Raw genomic sequence first — 17,221 nt, 5'->3', positions numbered from 1 at the left:
TGCTTTTTTCTAATCACCAGTGTTTTGAAGATGTTCCATTTTTCTGATGTGCAAATATATACATTTTACATATACATTGGTAAACATGACCATGGATATGGTCTGATTTGCTTACTACTGCCAAATATTGGAGACTGGATCTGTTATGCATTTTTCTATTGATACAGAAGAAACTTTTATTAACCTATTCCCTGTCAAACTAACATTTGTGTGTTGTGGCAGTTTACAATGACTGGTTTTAACAAACCATTCACTACCTTATTAAGATGTGCAATGGAATAGGATACTGGCTCAGAATTCTTCTCGACACTCAGTTTAGCAACAATTTTGAACAATACACTTCAGACAGGCTTGCAGTTCTAGTCTCCACTGATAGCATTGGGAACTAAACTGCAGTCTTTTATGTGCAGTAGTCTTTAACTATTTGATACATCAAAGAATCTCAGTACCACCCTTAACACCAGGGCTACGTCTACACCGGCAGCTTCTTTCACAAGAACTGTTTTGTGGAAGAGTTCTTGCACAAGAGCACGTCTACACTGGCACGTGCTTTTGTGCAAGAGCATCCATGGCAGTGTGGACACTTGCGCAAGAAAGCTCTGATGGCCATTTTAACCATAGGGGCTTCTTGCACAAGAAATTCATGTTGCCTGTCTACACTGGCCTCTTCTGGAAGAGCTCTTGCACACGAGGGCTTATTCCTCATGGGGAGAGGAATAACTCTTCCGGAGGAAGCCCTGTTTTACAACTCTGTACTGTAAATTTACTTGCTCAAGAAGCTGCCCTTGTAGACATAGCCCAGTATTTTTTATTTATTTATTTATATATATAAGTTACACAAGCATCCTTTCAGATGATCAAGAACTACACAGAATCCTTGCTTCCACCATAAAATGCAGGTTGGTAAATAAGTTTAGTCTACACTGTAGCTAAATTTGTCTTCATTCAACTAAAACTTGCATAGATTTCAGTGAATTAAAATCAAGAAAGACTGGCATTTGGCCTCTTATCTAATTTATAAAAGACAGTTGGAGAACAGAACCTGAAGTTTAAAAAATTAATACTTAAGTTGCAGGTAGATCCTCTCCCCCAATTAAACAAGCTACCCCACTTAGAGCTGTAATTCATTGTCTAACGGCTTCAATTTCCCCAGCTAAAATGAAATATTAATCCTGTTGCAAATTAATTCTAATCATTCTAAGATGGAATAATAAACACCTTTTTAGTAAAGCTGTCAACTGTCTGTGCAGTGACCTATTTGAAATGAGCTTGTGGCAGCAGTCCATTTCCTAGTGGATAGGTATCTAGATCTCAAAACCCTTGCCAACTCTAGCAGGAGAGTTCATAATGAGCTAGGTATGGAATTATCCTCTAACTCACTTGGCTCCCAAACTTTATTGGTTCACCTATCACCTTGAAAATGAATTTTTGAGAAGTGGATGGAACATGCAGCTCATGTACACAAGGGAACGAACTGCTGTGATTACTCTTAACCCTAATTTGCAGTGATCAACTCTGAGATGTCAACAAGGTAACATGAGAAAAGGTGCGCTATCATTGACAGCTGTTCTCTGTACTTAGAAAGCATTTCACTGTCCAGTTCTATACAAAACTTCCACAAATACTAAATTTGCTGTACTTCAGAACTATTGTAAGGTTACATAGGAGATATGGCTACAATTTGACGTGCCAGCAACAACAAAAAGTATCTGACATTTTTGCATACATACTTCCAAAACAGACACATGATCCAAACACATATGGAAATGATGAAGGTACTGACCATCAGTCAGTCTCTTAAGATATGTGACTACTTCTTAAAGTAATTCAGAGTAAGTTGCTTCTACTCTCCTTAGTGGTTTTGATTTAAATTTCGTAACTTATATGTCTGTCTAGTAGGATAACTTTAATGGGAACAATTTTATTTATATTTAGTGGAACATTTAAACAGTTATTCTATTAAAATTTCCTTATTGCAATAAAATGTTAGTGGTCTCATTGATTTTTCTCCCTATAGTTATATAAGCATAATAAAGTTACTCTTTTCTGATATCTTTCTAATGTGATTACCATTGGTTTAACTAATTTTGAAATTATGTTATTAAAAATTGTAAACTTACACAGAAAACTATGCAAGTCAACATACAGGTGATGTTACACTGAAACCCGCTCTCAGTACAGGATAGATTAGAATTTTCAACCTAATTTCTCTATTAACTAGTGTACATACCGAAATAATCTGAAAAAAATATATAAAGTAAGGATGTTAAATTGCAGTTAATTTACTAGTCAAGTTGTTGATGGAATCAAGTAATAGCACTCTAGGCAGGAATATATTGGGTCATCAGTGAATAATGCAACATTGTGTTTTGTGGGGTTTTCTTTTTTTTTTTTTTGTAATTAAGGGTGCCCATTTCCACTGTTAGCATTGGGAACTGAAATTCAGACTTTTGGGTTCAACATTATTTAAAGTAGCTATCAAAACTTTTGAAATAAGAAAAAATAGGGGACCATTTCTATTCAACATTTTAAAGAAAGGTGGGAGATATGGCAATCAGCATACAGAATCAGTAAAAAGAAACTCCTGTATTCTGTGCCTCTATATTGAATTGACAATTGGAATGAGCCCTTAATCTCTTTGCAACATGAGTACAGGTAACCCCTGACTGACGACTAACCTACTTACAACCCCCCGCATTTTGTAGACAGTCTTTTTCTAAATGTGTATTGGGAATTTAGGCTTTCCCTGCCAGCTCCGGCTCTTGCTGCAGGCGTGCTCTGCCGCTTGGCTATTTCGATGAGGCACGTGGCCCCTGCAAGTTCTGGCTCCCAGCAAGCCGCCTAGCTTCTGCAGGTAGCCCCGCCTGCCTCTGTGCCAGCACCTCCGGGGCCCACCAGCAGGCCAGCAATGAGGCAGGTTGTCCCCCACCAGGTCAGCTTCATAGCCCCCTTAGTCAGGCTGCTCCCCCTCACCAGGCCGCATCCTCCTCTCCCTCCCTCCGTGGCTCCTGCCCCCTCGCAGCTTGTGCCCCCCCCCCAGTAGGTTGCCAGGCCACACCCCCGCTCATGGCCCTCGCCAGCCCGCATCCTGGCACCCCTCCACGGCTTGTGGCCTTCACCAGCCCACATTCCGGCACACTCCTCGCAGCTCCCATTCCTCCGGTAGGCCACCCCCGCCATCTCTGCCTCCTAGCAGGTTGACAAGCCACCTCCCCTTGCCAGCCTGCATCCTGGCTCCCGCCCCCTCCAACCAAGCTGCAGCTGGGCCCCCCCCCGCGGCTCTCACAGGTCACCGACCAGCTGCCAGTCCCCCCCATGGCTCCCACCACCCCAGCAGGCCGCCCCTGCCATCTCCGCCTCCCAGCCTTTCCACCCCCCCCCGCCCAGCTCCCACCTCAGTCCCCTCCCCTTCTGCTTTTCTCCCATAACCGTCTCCCTCCCTAAGTTAAGATGAAGGTATTTTCTGTGCTTTATTTTCATATTGAATATTTGTTGTAAATTAATAAATGTTTGTAAAAGCATATATTATTGTTTTGTTTTATTTTCCTCCACTTCCATAGCCAATTTTGTCATTTTTAGGGAATGAAATGCAGTTCCGGGAATGGAACCCCCATTTTTATCATTGTGCCTATGGGAAAAAAGGGTTTGACTTCTTAGCTTGACTTACACCAGTTCTTCAGGAACCAATTAGGTCATAAGGGTGGGGGTCACTTGTAATACAGTAATAGAATAATGCTTTACCTGCCATATGGGGCACTGTGAGGATGTATGAAGCATCTTTTGTAAAACCACATGGAAGTCAAAATTCATTTTATTGCCGTGCACATTTTTATTTCAGAATTGGCATGTATGTGGTTTACTGCAGAGCTCAGTTTATGTACCTTAAAGTTTGTGAAATGAATGGAATATAATGGTGCAAGGCTGTGCCATATACTGAGTTACACTGTAGCTTTCTTATTTATAGACAAAGCACAGGACAAACCCTAGCAATGCAAATGAACTCTTGACTTCCTGTAACAGCTGGTATAATTTCACAGTCACTTCTTGTCTTTACTTAATAAACATTAGATTCTAATTCATAATGTAGCAATTGAACAAACATTGACACTAAAAAGATACAGCTCCTGATTGCGTATGCAGAGTCCATTAACCAACTGGTTGATAGGGATGTCCTTTTGTTTATGTAACAGAAAGGACTGATTTCGTAAAACAATTATTTTCCCCCTGCAAAAAACTTTAGAAAAAATGTTAGCATTGGTGGGAAGGGGGGGAATATTCTGCACTACTGTCATGTTTCAGAGTTAGATGATCAAACTACTTCACAAAAGATGATAAACACCATTATCCCTATTTTACAAGATGAGGAAAAAAAGGCACCCGGGGCAAATCCTTAAAGATATTACCCATTGCTCCACTCACCATTGCAATGCCTAAATCCTAGGCAACCTGCCACTCAGTGGAATTTTCAGCCCCAAGCCAGGAACCCTGGCTCCAAACATTAAACAGGGAGAGTTGGGCATCCACAGAAGGTATTGTTCAGGAGCCATCCAGCTGAGTAGGGATCAGCTGAAGTTAGAAGTCAAATGTTGAAGAGAGGGGTTTAGGCATCTACATGACTGACACACAAGAGATAGACACCTCTGACTGAGGTCTTCAGCTGTGGAAACGCCTAAAATAAGACAACTAAGCATCTGAAATGACTTACTTACAGCTCAATGCCCTAGCAGCCACAACTATTTTACTCTCTTTTGCTCACATTCAATACTTCTCTCAAACCTGCCCTATGCTTAGAGCCCTGCAAATCCGTGGATATCCACTTTATACCTGTGGGTATATGCATCCATGGATGTGGATATCCACAGCTCATTTTGAAGGATACAGATGCAGATACAAATTTTGCATCTGTGCAGGGCTCTACCTATGCTTCCTTGTGCCACCAGGTAGGATATTTTCCAAGATATGTAGTACATATCAGACAAGTACAATATAATATAAAGTGCACATAGAGCAACTGAACATATCTGATATAAATGCAAAATTCTCCTGTGACAACAGTATTACTAAAGACGAGAAGACAATTCTCATCTGGATCAACAGACAACCCTGGGTTTTGAACACCATATGCCTTATATGAGTGAAGCACTGATTCGACTTGTAGCGGGTATAATGCACTAGACCACAAAACAATCTCTCTCAGTTCATGTACAGCAACCATCACCAGACTGAGCAACTTCAGAAACAATGGAGGAGAAAAAAGCTATTGGTAAACAAGTTATATGAGTTAGCGCTCCACCTGCTTAACAAGCAGCATTATAGATAATGACCTCTCATTTAGTCCTGGTCCACCTGCGAACACCATCTGTGTTTACCAGTACGGTTCTCATCACAAGGGAGATGGAGCCTTACAGTATGTACTTCCACCTATCCATCTGCTAGAGTCACTACAACCAGATAGAGACAAGCAGAGAAACTGCAGTATCGTAACTTACAGGAGCAATACTTACACCACCGATGGGGAAATGTGCTGCAGTTATAAATATAAGGAAACTTGCTAACTCAGTTAATGAGTTACTGAGCATGATTCGAGGTTGGATTTAAATGATCGTTTGTGACCTGCATGAAAGATAAGCTGCTTCCCGCAGCTCCCTTTGGCTGGAAACAGCAAACTGAAGCCAATGGGAGGCTCCTTGGCAACGGACTCATTAGGTAAATGCAGCGTGGGCCCACTAGCAGCTTTCACGAATCAGGCCTGCAGCCCACTCTGAGGAATGCTGCTTTAATGGACAGCAGGGAAGCATTTTCTTATATGTAACCATTTTTTTTATAATCACATGGTTTTTTTCTCTGTCAATAGCATGTTAAGTTTCCATTAATGCAATAAAACCTTCATCGCCACACACTGTCTCAGCCCAACCTCTCCCTTTTCTTAACATATTAGTTTCTCATACAATACTCCTGACAGAAGTTTCTTCCACTCTCAGACCCTTCTATCTCTCTCAGTATACACTTACATTATTAATCCCATTGGAAACTTGAAGCTTAGATATGCTTTGATTCCATCTCTTGCTCCTAGAATGTCAGATTGTGAGATGCCCAAGTGGGGAGAAGACCCTGTGAGCTTATACAGAGGCCACTATGATTGTATTCACTGTTCTTCTCTGGGTGTAAGAACTGTTATCAACCAGCCCCTCAAAGTACTAGCTGCCTCAAAAGAAGGAAATGGGAGTGGAAGAGATGGAGCAGCTATGAGGAGAACACAGCTTGCATCTTTTCTAAAGCATGGCAATGCAACTGGGCTCTTTAGAAGATGTCAGGGCCGTAGTGTATGGAACTACTCAATACCTCCAACGTATCCCCATGCCTAAAAATATCCTGGCCTGAACCAGCCAGAGCTGGCGATGATGCAGAAAGCAGCAAACAAACCTCTGATTGTGGAAGCAGAGAGTCCATTTTCTGTGCTAATTCCAGAACAGTCTCAATGGGCTACAAAGGGAGTCTTATCAGACCATCTTTCGCTGGAAAGTTGGAGGCGGCAATCTAGAGCTCTGTTGGTGGAAGGGCTAAATGGAGAACAGGAGGAATAGACTTAAATCTCCCCCCACCACCCCAATGCTCTCCTTCCACTCAGGTTACATGCTGGTTTGCTCTTAGGTTTATTGGTCCTGAGGTGTTTTTTAGTGGGCCAAACAAAGACGCAAACAAACCCAAAGGCCTGCATGCATAATGCAGAGAAAACAATACTGGCTTCTGAGATGGAAGGCAGAGTTCCCTGTTCATTCCCCAACATAATCTCTAGTTCATTCCTGGGAGCGGAAGAAACAGCATGGACCCAGATGAGTCAACACTGTTTCTATACCAGCGGTTCCTAACTTTTTCCAGATGGGGACCCATTTTGACAATTCAGGAAGACTTGGTGACCCAGGGCAATTCAAAAAATGTGTGAATGGCTCCTTAAGACCCCCCTGGGGAGACGCCTGGCAACCCTTTTGAAATGTAATGGCAACCAATACTTGGGTCCCGACCCATAGGTTGGGAAACCCTGTTCTAGACACTGGTCAACAAGAAGTTGAGCAACTAAAAAACTACAGGGTTCCTCTCAGTATTTTGTGCTTTCTGCCTTGTGGCAGGACAACGATTAAGAGGGTTTTAAACTGCACTAATCTGAGGAAACTGTTACATCAAACACACAGTGCAACAGTACATGATTCAGCACATCTCCTGCTCTGCTATTGTAAGGGTAACCACTATGAAGCTGCAGCCAGCATTTAAAGTGGCTGTCCCCTGGTACAGGTGGCATCAATACCTGCAGCCACAGGTGAGTCCCCTCTCCGGCCCAGCTACTGCTAAGCAAATATAACTGCCACTATCCTGTTTCCACAGTTGCAAGAAGGTGTAAATGCTAACAACCTAAACCTGGGGGACAATTCAGCCCATTATTTGCAAAACGTACTAAGAGATGCTTAGCAAAAAGCCTCTGGGCTTTGTTCCGTGGTTAAAATCAACATGGTGCTAAAGAAAAGATAGGGAAGAAGGGGCGGATCCCATTCCACACTTAGTACCTTCAGTCTTCCTGCAATCAAACTGGTTAACCGGTTAACCACTGACAGCCCTAATTTAGATTTGTATTTTTCTAGGTCAAAACCATCTTTCTGGGATACATTCCTTGATTTCAGTCCTGTAATGGCCTGAGCTCTCACCCCATAGCTGAATAAAATGTAAGGAACCCACTAAAGCAAAATTCAGAAGAGCATTCCAGTCAAAAAAAGAAAATAATTTTCATTTTAAATATAAAGAAATGCTAAAATTTAAAAAAATGAAATACATAAGAAACTAGTGGTCCTCATCTAAGTTCCTATATTTCCCTAGGATGCGGCAATGTGCTTTTTCCAAGGTCTCTCCATTCTGAGAGCACAGCTGATGAACAAGTTACTCACCCTGTGTAGTAACGGTGGTTCTTCGAGATGTGCCCCGTGGGTGCTCCACTCTAGGTGTTGGGTCCATCCTGGCACCGCTGGTCGGAAGTTTTCAGAGCCATCTTCGGCTGGTCTGCGCATGCCCCCTGCAGCGCGCGGCTTTCGCGCCTTTGATCATGAGCGCAGACCGGCCCCCCCCGCCAGTTCCTCTCACCACTCGGTTCCTGAAATGATAAATCAAAGGGAGAGACCCAGAGCGGGGAGGAGGGTGGGTCGTGGAGCACCCACGGGACACATCTCGAAGAACCACCATTACTACACAGGGTGAGTAACTTGTTCTTCTTCTTCGAGTGGCCCCGTGGGTGCTCCACTCTAGGTGACTATAGCAGTAACCGGAACACCAGCGCTCCGGGTCAATTAATTATTGCCTGTAAAAGACAGGACTGCGGAAGCCACCGCGTGGTCTGATGCCCATTGTTGCACTATGGCGTAGTGTCTCATAAAAGAAGTACTTGAAGCCCACGTAGCGGCTCTACAAATATCCGCTAGGGGAACTCCCCTGGAAAAGGCCGTAGAGGTTGCTACTGCCCTAGTCGAATGTGCCCGTGGATTAGAGGGCAACGGTCTGTTACGAATAGAGTGACATGTGGTTATGCAGAGGGAGATAAGCTTAGCTATGCGTTGAGTTGAAAGCGCCTGCCCTTTGGATCGCTGCGCTGTTGATACCAACAGTTTATCTGTTCGGCGCCACTTTTTGGTTCTGTCTATGTAGAAGGCAAGGGCACGTATGACATCCAGTGTATGAAGCATAGCCTCCTTATTTGAGGCATGCGGCTTTGGATAAAAAGAAGGAAGTACAATCGGTTCATTGATGTGAAACAACGAGGAAATCCTGGGAGTGAATGCCGAGTGCAATCATAGCGTCACTGCTTCTTTTGAAAACAATGTGAATGGGGGAGTCGACATCATCGCTCCTAACTCACTGACTCTGTGCACTGATGTAATTGCGAGCAGGAAAGCAGTCTTCATAGTCAGCATCTGCAGTGCTATGGATGCCAGTGGATCAAAGGGGGGAAACATAAGTGTTTCGAGTACTAAGTCCAAATTCCACGACGGTGGAGGAGGTCTCCGAGGTGGACTTATATTATTTAGACCCTTGAGCAATCGCTTGGTGGTCAGGTGTGAAAACAATGAGAAACCCTGTATCGGACAATGGGAAGCACTGATGGCCGATAGATGAACACGTAGGGATGCCAACGAGAGTTTTGAAGTCTGCAAGTGAAGCATGTACTCGAGGACCTGGTGTAACAGAGCAGACAGCGGTCGGAGGTTGTTTTGGAGGCACCAAGACGAATATCTGCGCCACTTAGCAAGGTAAGTACGTCTTGTTGAATCTTTTCTACTGTGAATCAGAATGGGCTTGACCTGCTGTGAACAAAGGTTCTCATCTCGTTCGAGCCAGTCAGGAACCCGCTGTCAGATGTAACATCTCTAGCTTGGGATGTAGAAGAGAACCCCGTTCTTGAGAGAGAAGGTTCTGGTGTAAAGGCAGAGGCCATGGAGGCCGTAGAGACATCCTGTGCAAGAACGGGTACCAAGCTTGTCTGGGCCAGGCCTGTGCTATCAGTATCACCGTTGCTGCCTCCGTTCTGATCTTCTCCAGTGTTCTGGGAATGAGAACTATCGGAGGAAACACGTACAGTAGTGATTTTTTCCAGTTGGTTAGTAGTGCATCGCCTAGGGATCCCTTGCCGATCCCTGCTCTGGAACAGAAAAGGCGACACTTCTTGTTGGAGGCCGTTGCAAACAGATCTACGAGGGGCGTACCCCATCTGCTGAAGACGTCCTGAATCACATCCTGCCTTATCTCCCATTCGTGGTCGATGGGAAAGCGTCTGCTTAGGGAGTCGCAATGACATTGGCTATGCCAGGTAAGTAGGATGCTGCTATGGTGATATTGTTCCTTATGCACCAGTTCCAGCACCATACCGCTTCTGTGCATAGGGAACGTGACCTTGCTCCGCCTTGTCTGTTTAGGTAATACATCGCCACCATGTTGTCCGTAAACATTCTGACTGTCTTGCCTCTCAGGTGAGGGAGGAAGTGCTTGCATGCCAGGAATATTGCACGCAACTCCAGTCTGTTGTTATGTAGACGCCTTTCGGCGGGAGACCAGCAACCTTGTATGCGTTCATCGCCCATGTGCGCACCCCATCCGATGAGGGAAGCGTCCGACGTCAGCTGTACCGATGGAATCGGTCTGTGGAAAGGCATTCCCACCAAAATGTTTGATGCCTTGGTCCATCAGCGCAGAGACACGTGAACGTGGAGCGGAGGAGAAACCTGCTTGTGAATGTCGTGTCTTCCCGGAACATACACAGTTGACAGCCAGTGTTGCAGGTTTCTGAGGTGGAGGCGTGCGTGGGGAAAGACAAACGTGGCTGCAGCCATGTGGCCCAGAAGACGCAGACAGGTATGTACTGAGACTACTGGGCCCTTGCAGAGTAGACTGACCAAGTCCTTTATTGCCTGGAATCTGTCCTTCGGTAGATAGGCTCTTGCCATCCTTGAGTCGAGAACTGCCCCTATGAACTGTATGTTCTGCATTGGAGTGAGGGTCGATTTCGACTCGTTTACAATCAGTCCAAGAGAGTCAAACACTCGTCTGACCATTGTGACCATGAGGGACGTTTCTTCCTGAGACGTACCTTTTATCAAACAGTCATCCAGATAAGGGAATATGACGACTCGCAGTCGCCGGAGGTGCGCAGCAACGACGGCGCTGGTCTGTGAAAATACCCGTGGAGAGGAAGCCAGTCCGAATGGGAGGACACGATATTGGAAATGCTCGTCCTTTATGATAAAGCGCAGGAATCGTCTGTGTGCAGGATGTAGTGCTATATGAAAGTATGCATCCTGTAGGTCGAGGGCCGCGAACCAATCGCTGTTGTCCAGAGCTGGGATGATCGTAATGAGCGTCACCATTTTGAATAGCTGTTTTCGAAGGTAGCGATTCAACTGGCGCAGATCCAGAATAGGTCTCCATCCCCCCGTTTTCTTTTGCGTTAGGAAATAACGTGAATAGAACCCTTTTCCTCTGAAACCCTCTGGGACCTTCTCTATCGCTTCGATGGATACTAGGCAATAAGCCTCTTGTTGCAGAAGATCCTCGTGAGATGGGTCCCTGAAAAGGGATGGGGATGGTGGGGTGGTAGGAGGGAGGGATGTGAATGGGATGGTGAGACCGGATCTTATCACCTCCAATACCCATTTGTCTGATGTTACAGCAACCCATTGATGGTAATAAGGTTGCAGCCTGTGATGAAAAATGGGCTTGGCATCTCTGGCAACGACTGGAGTGTTCGGCACGCTCTCGACATGGAAGTCAAACCTGCTGTTTGGGCGTCCCGGCATTGTTCACTCTAGCCGGGTGAGGACGTCTGCGCTGTGGCCTCTGCTTAGAATGACCTTTATCATAAGGACGGTTTTGTTGTCTCCGGAATTGATAGTCATAACATTTTTGGAACGGAAAATATCGTCTGCAGCGGAAAGGTGGGACGTACATTCCGAGAGTACGTAAGGTTGTTCGCGAGTCCTTCCCTGTATGGAGTACGTCATCCGTTTTTTCTGCGAAGAGCTTAATCCTATCAAATGGGAGATCTTCCACCTTGGATTGTAGCTCTCTGGGTACCTTGGCCGTTGTTAGCCATGAGGCCCTTCGCATGGATACTGCCATAGCTACTGTTCGCGCCGCTGTGTCAGCCATGTCACTGGCAATCTGCAGACCTGCTCTGGCACTCGCATAGCCCTCTTGAATTATCTCACGGAGGAGAACCCTATCGGTCTCGGAGATTCGTTGTGCAATTTCCGTCAATGTTATAGAAGCTATGATTGGACAAGAGCGCCACATAATTCGCGATACGCAGGATAAGCGTGGATGAAGAATACACCTTCCGTCCAAAAATGTCTAGCTTTTTTGCATCCTTGTCAGCTGCTGAATTGCTGACCTGTGGGCTCTTTGCTCTCTGCAAGGCTGCCTCCACCACCAGTGAATTGGGCTGGGGGTGCGTGAACAGGAACTCTGCCCCTTTCGCTGCTATGAAATATCTTTTCTCAGCCCTTTTACACGATGGGGTAATTGAAGCTGGTGTGTTCCAGATCTCTGAAGCTGACTCTAGAATTGCTTCGTCTAGCGGTAAGACCGCTCTGGACTGATGCCTAGGGTGCAAATTCTTCCACAACTTATGTTGTTTCGCCTGCACGTCCGTTAGTTGAACTTCCTGTGACAGTGCCACCCTCTTGAATAGGTCTTGGAATTCACGGGCTTCATCCGGTGGTGAAGGATCCGCCACGAAAACTGCATCATCTGGGGAGGACGATTGGACATACCCAGGGGAAGCTGCAGGCGTGTGCTCGTCTGTATCCGAAATTTGACCCTCCTCCGGATCAGAAAGGACTGATACTGAGGGGGCCGTGGGAAGGGGCGGCTTCGGTGACTGAGGTCTTGAGCATGTGGGGAAGACCGTCTCTGATAAGACTGATGGCAACAACAAGAGTGGGAATGGGAGTGTGATCTGCCCTTCTTTATGGGGGCATGATAACTCCTGTGAGCGTGATAATCATAGTCAGGAGATGATCTCCTTGATACATATATGCTGCCATGCCTGCTCCGATATGATCTGGGAGGAGAGTAGGTCGGCGAGCGAAATCTATGTGGAGAGACACAATCATATCTATAGGAGTAATTCGAACAGGAGAGCCTATGAGAATTGCTATATGCAGAGGAATAAGCCCCCCTGTCTGAGTGACATGCAGGTGGGGAATGCTCAGGCGAAAAGTACGGTGAAGGTGACCTAGAATGGTTTCTAGGTGCTGATTTCCTTGCTGCCTTAGTAGGAATAGCTGCCCGGGACTCCCAAGAAGCTGTCAGGTCTCCTGCTGGGTTGCCATGGTTACGCTCAGCACGCACAGGCTGAGTGTGTCTTGGAGGCAAAGAGGTTGATTGTAGTCTCGGTGCTGAAGGGTGGGAGGACTGAGCAGCTCTCGGCGCGGAGTGAACGATCTCACAGAGCACCGAGTGAATGCTCTCTCACGGCACCCAGTGAATGCTCTCACATGGCACGGAGTTAATGATCTCACATGGCACCGGGGGTGCTCCAGGGGAATTGCTCTCTTGCGTGTCTACGGTGCAGTGAGCCGTGGTCTCCCGGTGCCGCTGTCTGTTCTCTGGAGCAGCCAGTCCTCGCTCCTGTGGAGGGGTCGGGGGTGCCCTCAGCGGTGCAGACTCCGGTGCCGCTCCTGACTCGTCCCGCTTCTGCAGGGACAGTTCCTTGTCAGGCAGCATCGTTGGTGGCATTAGTGGCACGGCCAGCTTATCCCCCGAAGGGGTTCTGGTCTGTTTATGCTCCCTATAAGTAGGGGAAGCTGCTGCAGGAGCCGAAACTGTGCGCAGCTTGGATGATTCTGCCACAGACCGGGAAAGTGCTTTAGATGCCGGTCGAATGCCCACTGTTGCTGCCTCGGACCGCAGGGAGAGAGCGGGCGGGAGAAGCCTTCTTTTTTATTTTAGGCACTCCTGGTGATAGCACCCTTCTCTTTGGAGCAGTTATTTGCTCCTGAGAAGTTTGTACAGGCTGAAGAACCTTGTCGCAGAGGAGAAGCTTGAGCCGGAGATCCCTGTCCCTGCGCGCCCGCGGGGTTAATTTCAAGCAATGAGCACATTTTTGAGGTACATGGGACTCCCCCAAACATGATGGCATGATGAAATTGACTAGGCAAACTGCCACACTGGCAGAAAGTGACTAGAACAACGTCCGTCTTTCTTTTTTTTTTTTTCAAAACTAACTAACTAATTAACAGGAAACTAACTACTGAACAAAGACTAACTATTTTACAATTCTTTCTGACAGGATTTGCTCTGTGTCTGAGGAGATCGCAAAGCTCCGCCAGCAACCTAGGACGGTTGAGAGGAACTGGCAGGGGGGCCGGTCTGCGCTCGTGATCAAAGGCGCAAAAGCCGCGCGCTGCAGGGGGCATGTGCAGACCGGCCGAAGATGGCTCTGAAAACTTCCGACCAGCGGCACCGGGATGGACCCGACACCTAGAGTGGAGCACCCACGGGGCCACTCGAAGAAGAACAAATGGTGATGGCAAATCCCAATAGTCAGTCATAGACAAAGGTAGTAAGACAGTGGAATATGAACTTTGGTCTCTTCCGTCACATGCATCCAAACTCATTTAGAAGCAGGCATCTTCACTTGAGATTCTTTTTAAAGCAATTTTTCAGTGTTTTCTTACTAAGAGGGAGGGTTTTGCAACATATTCCAATAAGACAACAAAATCTCATTCCAATTGTCAATTCAATATGGTGGCACAGAAGGGTCATGTTGCATACTGTGTACATAAAAAACAGGACTATGTAGCACTTTAAAGACTAACAAGATGGTTTATTAGGTGATGAGCTTTCGTGGGCCAACCCACTTCCTCAGATCAAATAGTGAAAGAAAATTGGCATGACCATATAGACCAAAGGATACAATAAAAAAAATGAACACATATGAAAAGGACAAATCAAATTTCAGAATAGAACAGAAGAGGATTGGATCAGAAGCATGAATGACCATTCAGAGGATTCTCTTTCAAGTCTGGTGTTAAAAGGTCTTTGAAGCAAGATGCAGGTAATCAAGTCATTGAGACAATGCCCTTTCTGGTTGAAATGGCAAGAAACTGTTTTTTCTTTGTGATCCTGTCTAATATCTGTTTTGTGGGCAATGCCAGAAAGGACATTGTCTCAACGACTTGATTACCTGCATCCTGCTTCAAAGACATTTTAACACCAGACTTGAAAGAGAATCCTCTGAACTGTCATTCATGCTTAAATTTGACACTTTACACCTAGGTTTAAACAAAGACATTAATTACCTTACCCATTACAAAGATAGCTTCCCCAATTATCACCTCTAATATCATTAGCTCACAGACATTTACCTCCTCCCTTCATCCCCCTTCTGTTCTGAAATTTGATTTGTGTTCATTTTTTTTATTGTATCCTTTGGTATATATGGTCATGCCAATTTTCTTCCACTATTTAATCTGAGGAAGTGGGTCTGGCCCACGAAAGCAAATAAACCATCTTGTTAGACTTTAAAGTGCTACATAGTTCTATTTTTTGTTTCAGCTACACCAGACTAACATGGCTACATTTCTATCACTGTGTACATAGTAAGTTATGATAAAGATAGATAATCCATGTGGTATATACATGATCAGTTCTGCTGAAAGGTGCCTTTCCCCAACTCATTTCTCAGCATACTGCTTTGCTACATTTTGAGACTTGGTAAGAAGCAATAGGAAATGTCACAAGATAAATAAGCCAATATTTCAAGTGACAACAAAAAAAGCCACACTGCTTACTGAAAAGGAAAAATATCACATCACACAATTCCTGTGTAATTTAGTGTGTTTTGTGAATTCAAGAATATAAAGAAGAACAAGCAATTTATTTATCCAGCAGGGGATTTCAAAGTCTGATCACTGATAGCCAGGTGTGTGAATGCAAAAAGTTAAATTCTAGAAGCTATAACACTAGAATATGTAACTTGCTCTGGTTTGTATCTAACTGCAATTAAACCTAAGCAAAATACTAAACACTAAATCAGGGACCTATCCTGCAAACACTTCTTTGTGGCCAAAGTGCTTATTACCTTATTGGTAGGCACTCTACTGGCATTTTCAAAAGTTTCGTGTTAGTCTTTAACTGAAAAAAAAATTAAAAACAACAAATAGTCCAGAAGCACCTTAGAGACTAAGAGAAAATGTAGATGGTGTCATGAGCTTTCGTGGGCACAACCCACTTCTTCAGATGGATGGAGTTAAGGGGTCCAGGTTGTAAAATAAATAGCTGAGAAAGAGAGGAAAAGAGAAGGAAAAAATGGGAAAAAGTTGTCACTTAGAGTGTCCATGTGTGTGACAATTTCCCCCCATTTTTTCCTTCTCTTTCCCTTCTCATCCCCTCTCTTTCTCTGCTCTTTACATCTACATTTTTTGTTAGACTCTAAGGTGCTGCAGGACTATTTATTGTTTTTGAAGTTTCTACTGGCATTGTTAACTTTCCACACAAGTTGGTATATATAGTCATGCCAATTTTTTTCCACAATTTGATCTGAGGAAGTGGGTCTGGCCCATGAAAGCTCATCATCTAATAAACCATCTTGTTAGTCTTTAAAGTGCTGCATAGTCCTGTCTTCTCTTAGTTGACTAGTATCAGAGGGGTAGCCGTGTTAGTCTGAATCTGCAAAAGCGGCGAGGAGTCCTGTGGCACCTTATAGACTAACCGAAGTACTGGAGCATAAGCTTTCATGGGCAAAGACCCGCTTCTTCAAATGCATGTCAGACACAGAAGACATAGAAGCAGAGACCCTTACTCAATTATTGAGGGCCTAGATTATGAAAGGCTGGTTGTATCAGTACCAGAATTGCAAATTAAGTGACTACAGGTCAGAATTCCAAGTATTCACTCCAAGTGAAGAAAGGTGAAAGGAATACAGGCCCCAGTGAAATCACAGCATGAGGAAATGTGGCTCATGCTTTCCAATTGCAAAGCTCACTAAAAAGCAACTCTTTTCCTGGGAGCAGCCATTGTAGGTATAGTGAGATCAGCTCATTTTTCTTATCTTAAGGAAGAGAATGGCAGCAGAACAGTTTTCACAACAATGCAAAATAGACAGAGCTTAAACCAAGTGTCCCATTTGAATTCTGTGGAAAGATTCTCATTGACTTCAACTTTAGATCAGACACAAATACAAGGGGGTTCCAGTGACAAGAAATTAACTCTAGCATACCTTGTATAGCTGTCCAAGGAAGATCTTAAACAATATAATTTCTTATCCTTCTTCATGTCATCTAAGTGCTAGCTACTAATCCCTATCTCCCTCTTATCTGTCAACAGTATGCATACTTGCAGAATTCCACAGCCACTTGCTGATCCTAGGTTTTGTAAGTCTGACTGGAAGATCATCCTCAAACAATTAGAAATTGCTAGCAACATCAGTTTGACTTGATCTCTAAGGGGCATTTCATTTGAACAGTTCATAGTTGTGAAGCTTATTTGACTATTTAAAGCCCACCAGATACATCTTATGCACTGTAGTAATGTTCACTTTGTTCTCCAGAAAAACAGAAAAAGAGACTTTTCAAAGTAATATGGAATTATTGTGCGACTTGGCAAGGGTACAATGACCTGAGATCATTATACAACTAGAGATTCAGCTCACTGAGTTCATGACACCCAAGAATGAGGAAGGTTATTT

General features: G+C 44.7%; 1 protein-coding gene across 2 annotated transcripts in view; it reads right to left on the bottom strand.

Moving 5' to 3' along the window:
* The window catches only part of LRRC31 (leucine rich repeat containing 31), a 180,574-nt gene that overhangs the window by 158,853 nt on the left and 4,500 nt on the right, over positions 1-17,221 (bottom strand). The gene's annotated exons all lie outside the window — the stretch shown is intronic.

This window comes from Pelodiscus sinensis, chromosome 10 (genome assembly GCF_052426305.1).
Source record: "Pelodiscus sinensis isolate ZL-2025 chromosome 10, ASM5242630v1, whole genome shotgun sequence".
NCBI lineage: Eukaryota > Metazoa > Chordata > Testudines > Trionychidae > Pelodiscus > Pelodiscus sinensis.
The sequence above is the reverse complement of the archived record's forward strand: the minus strand, read 5'-3'. Positions and strand labels throughout refer to the sequence as shown.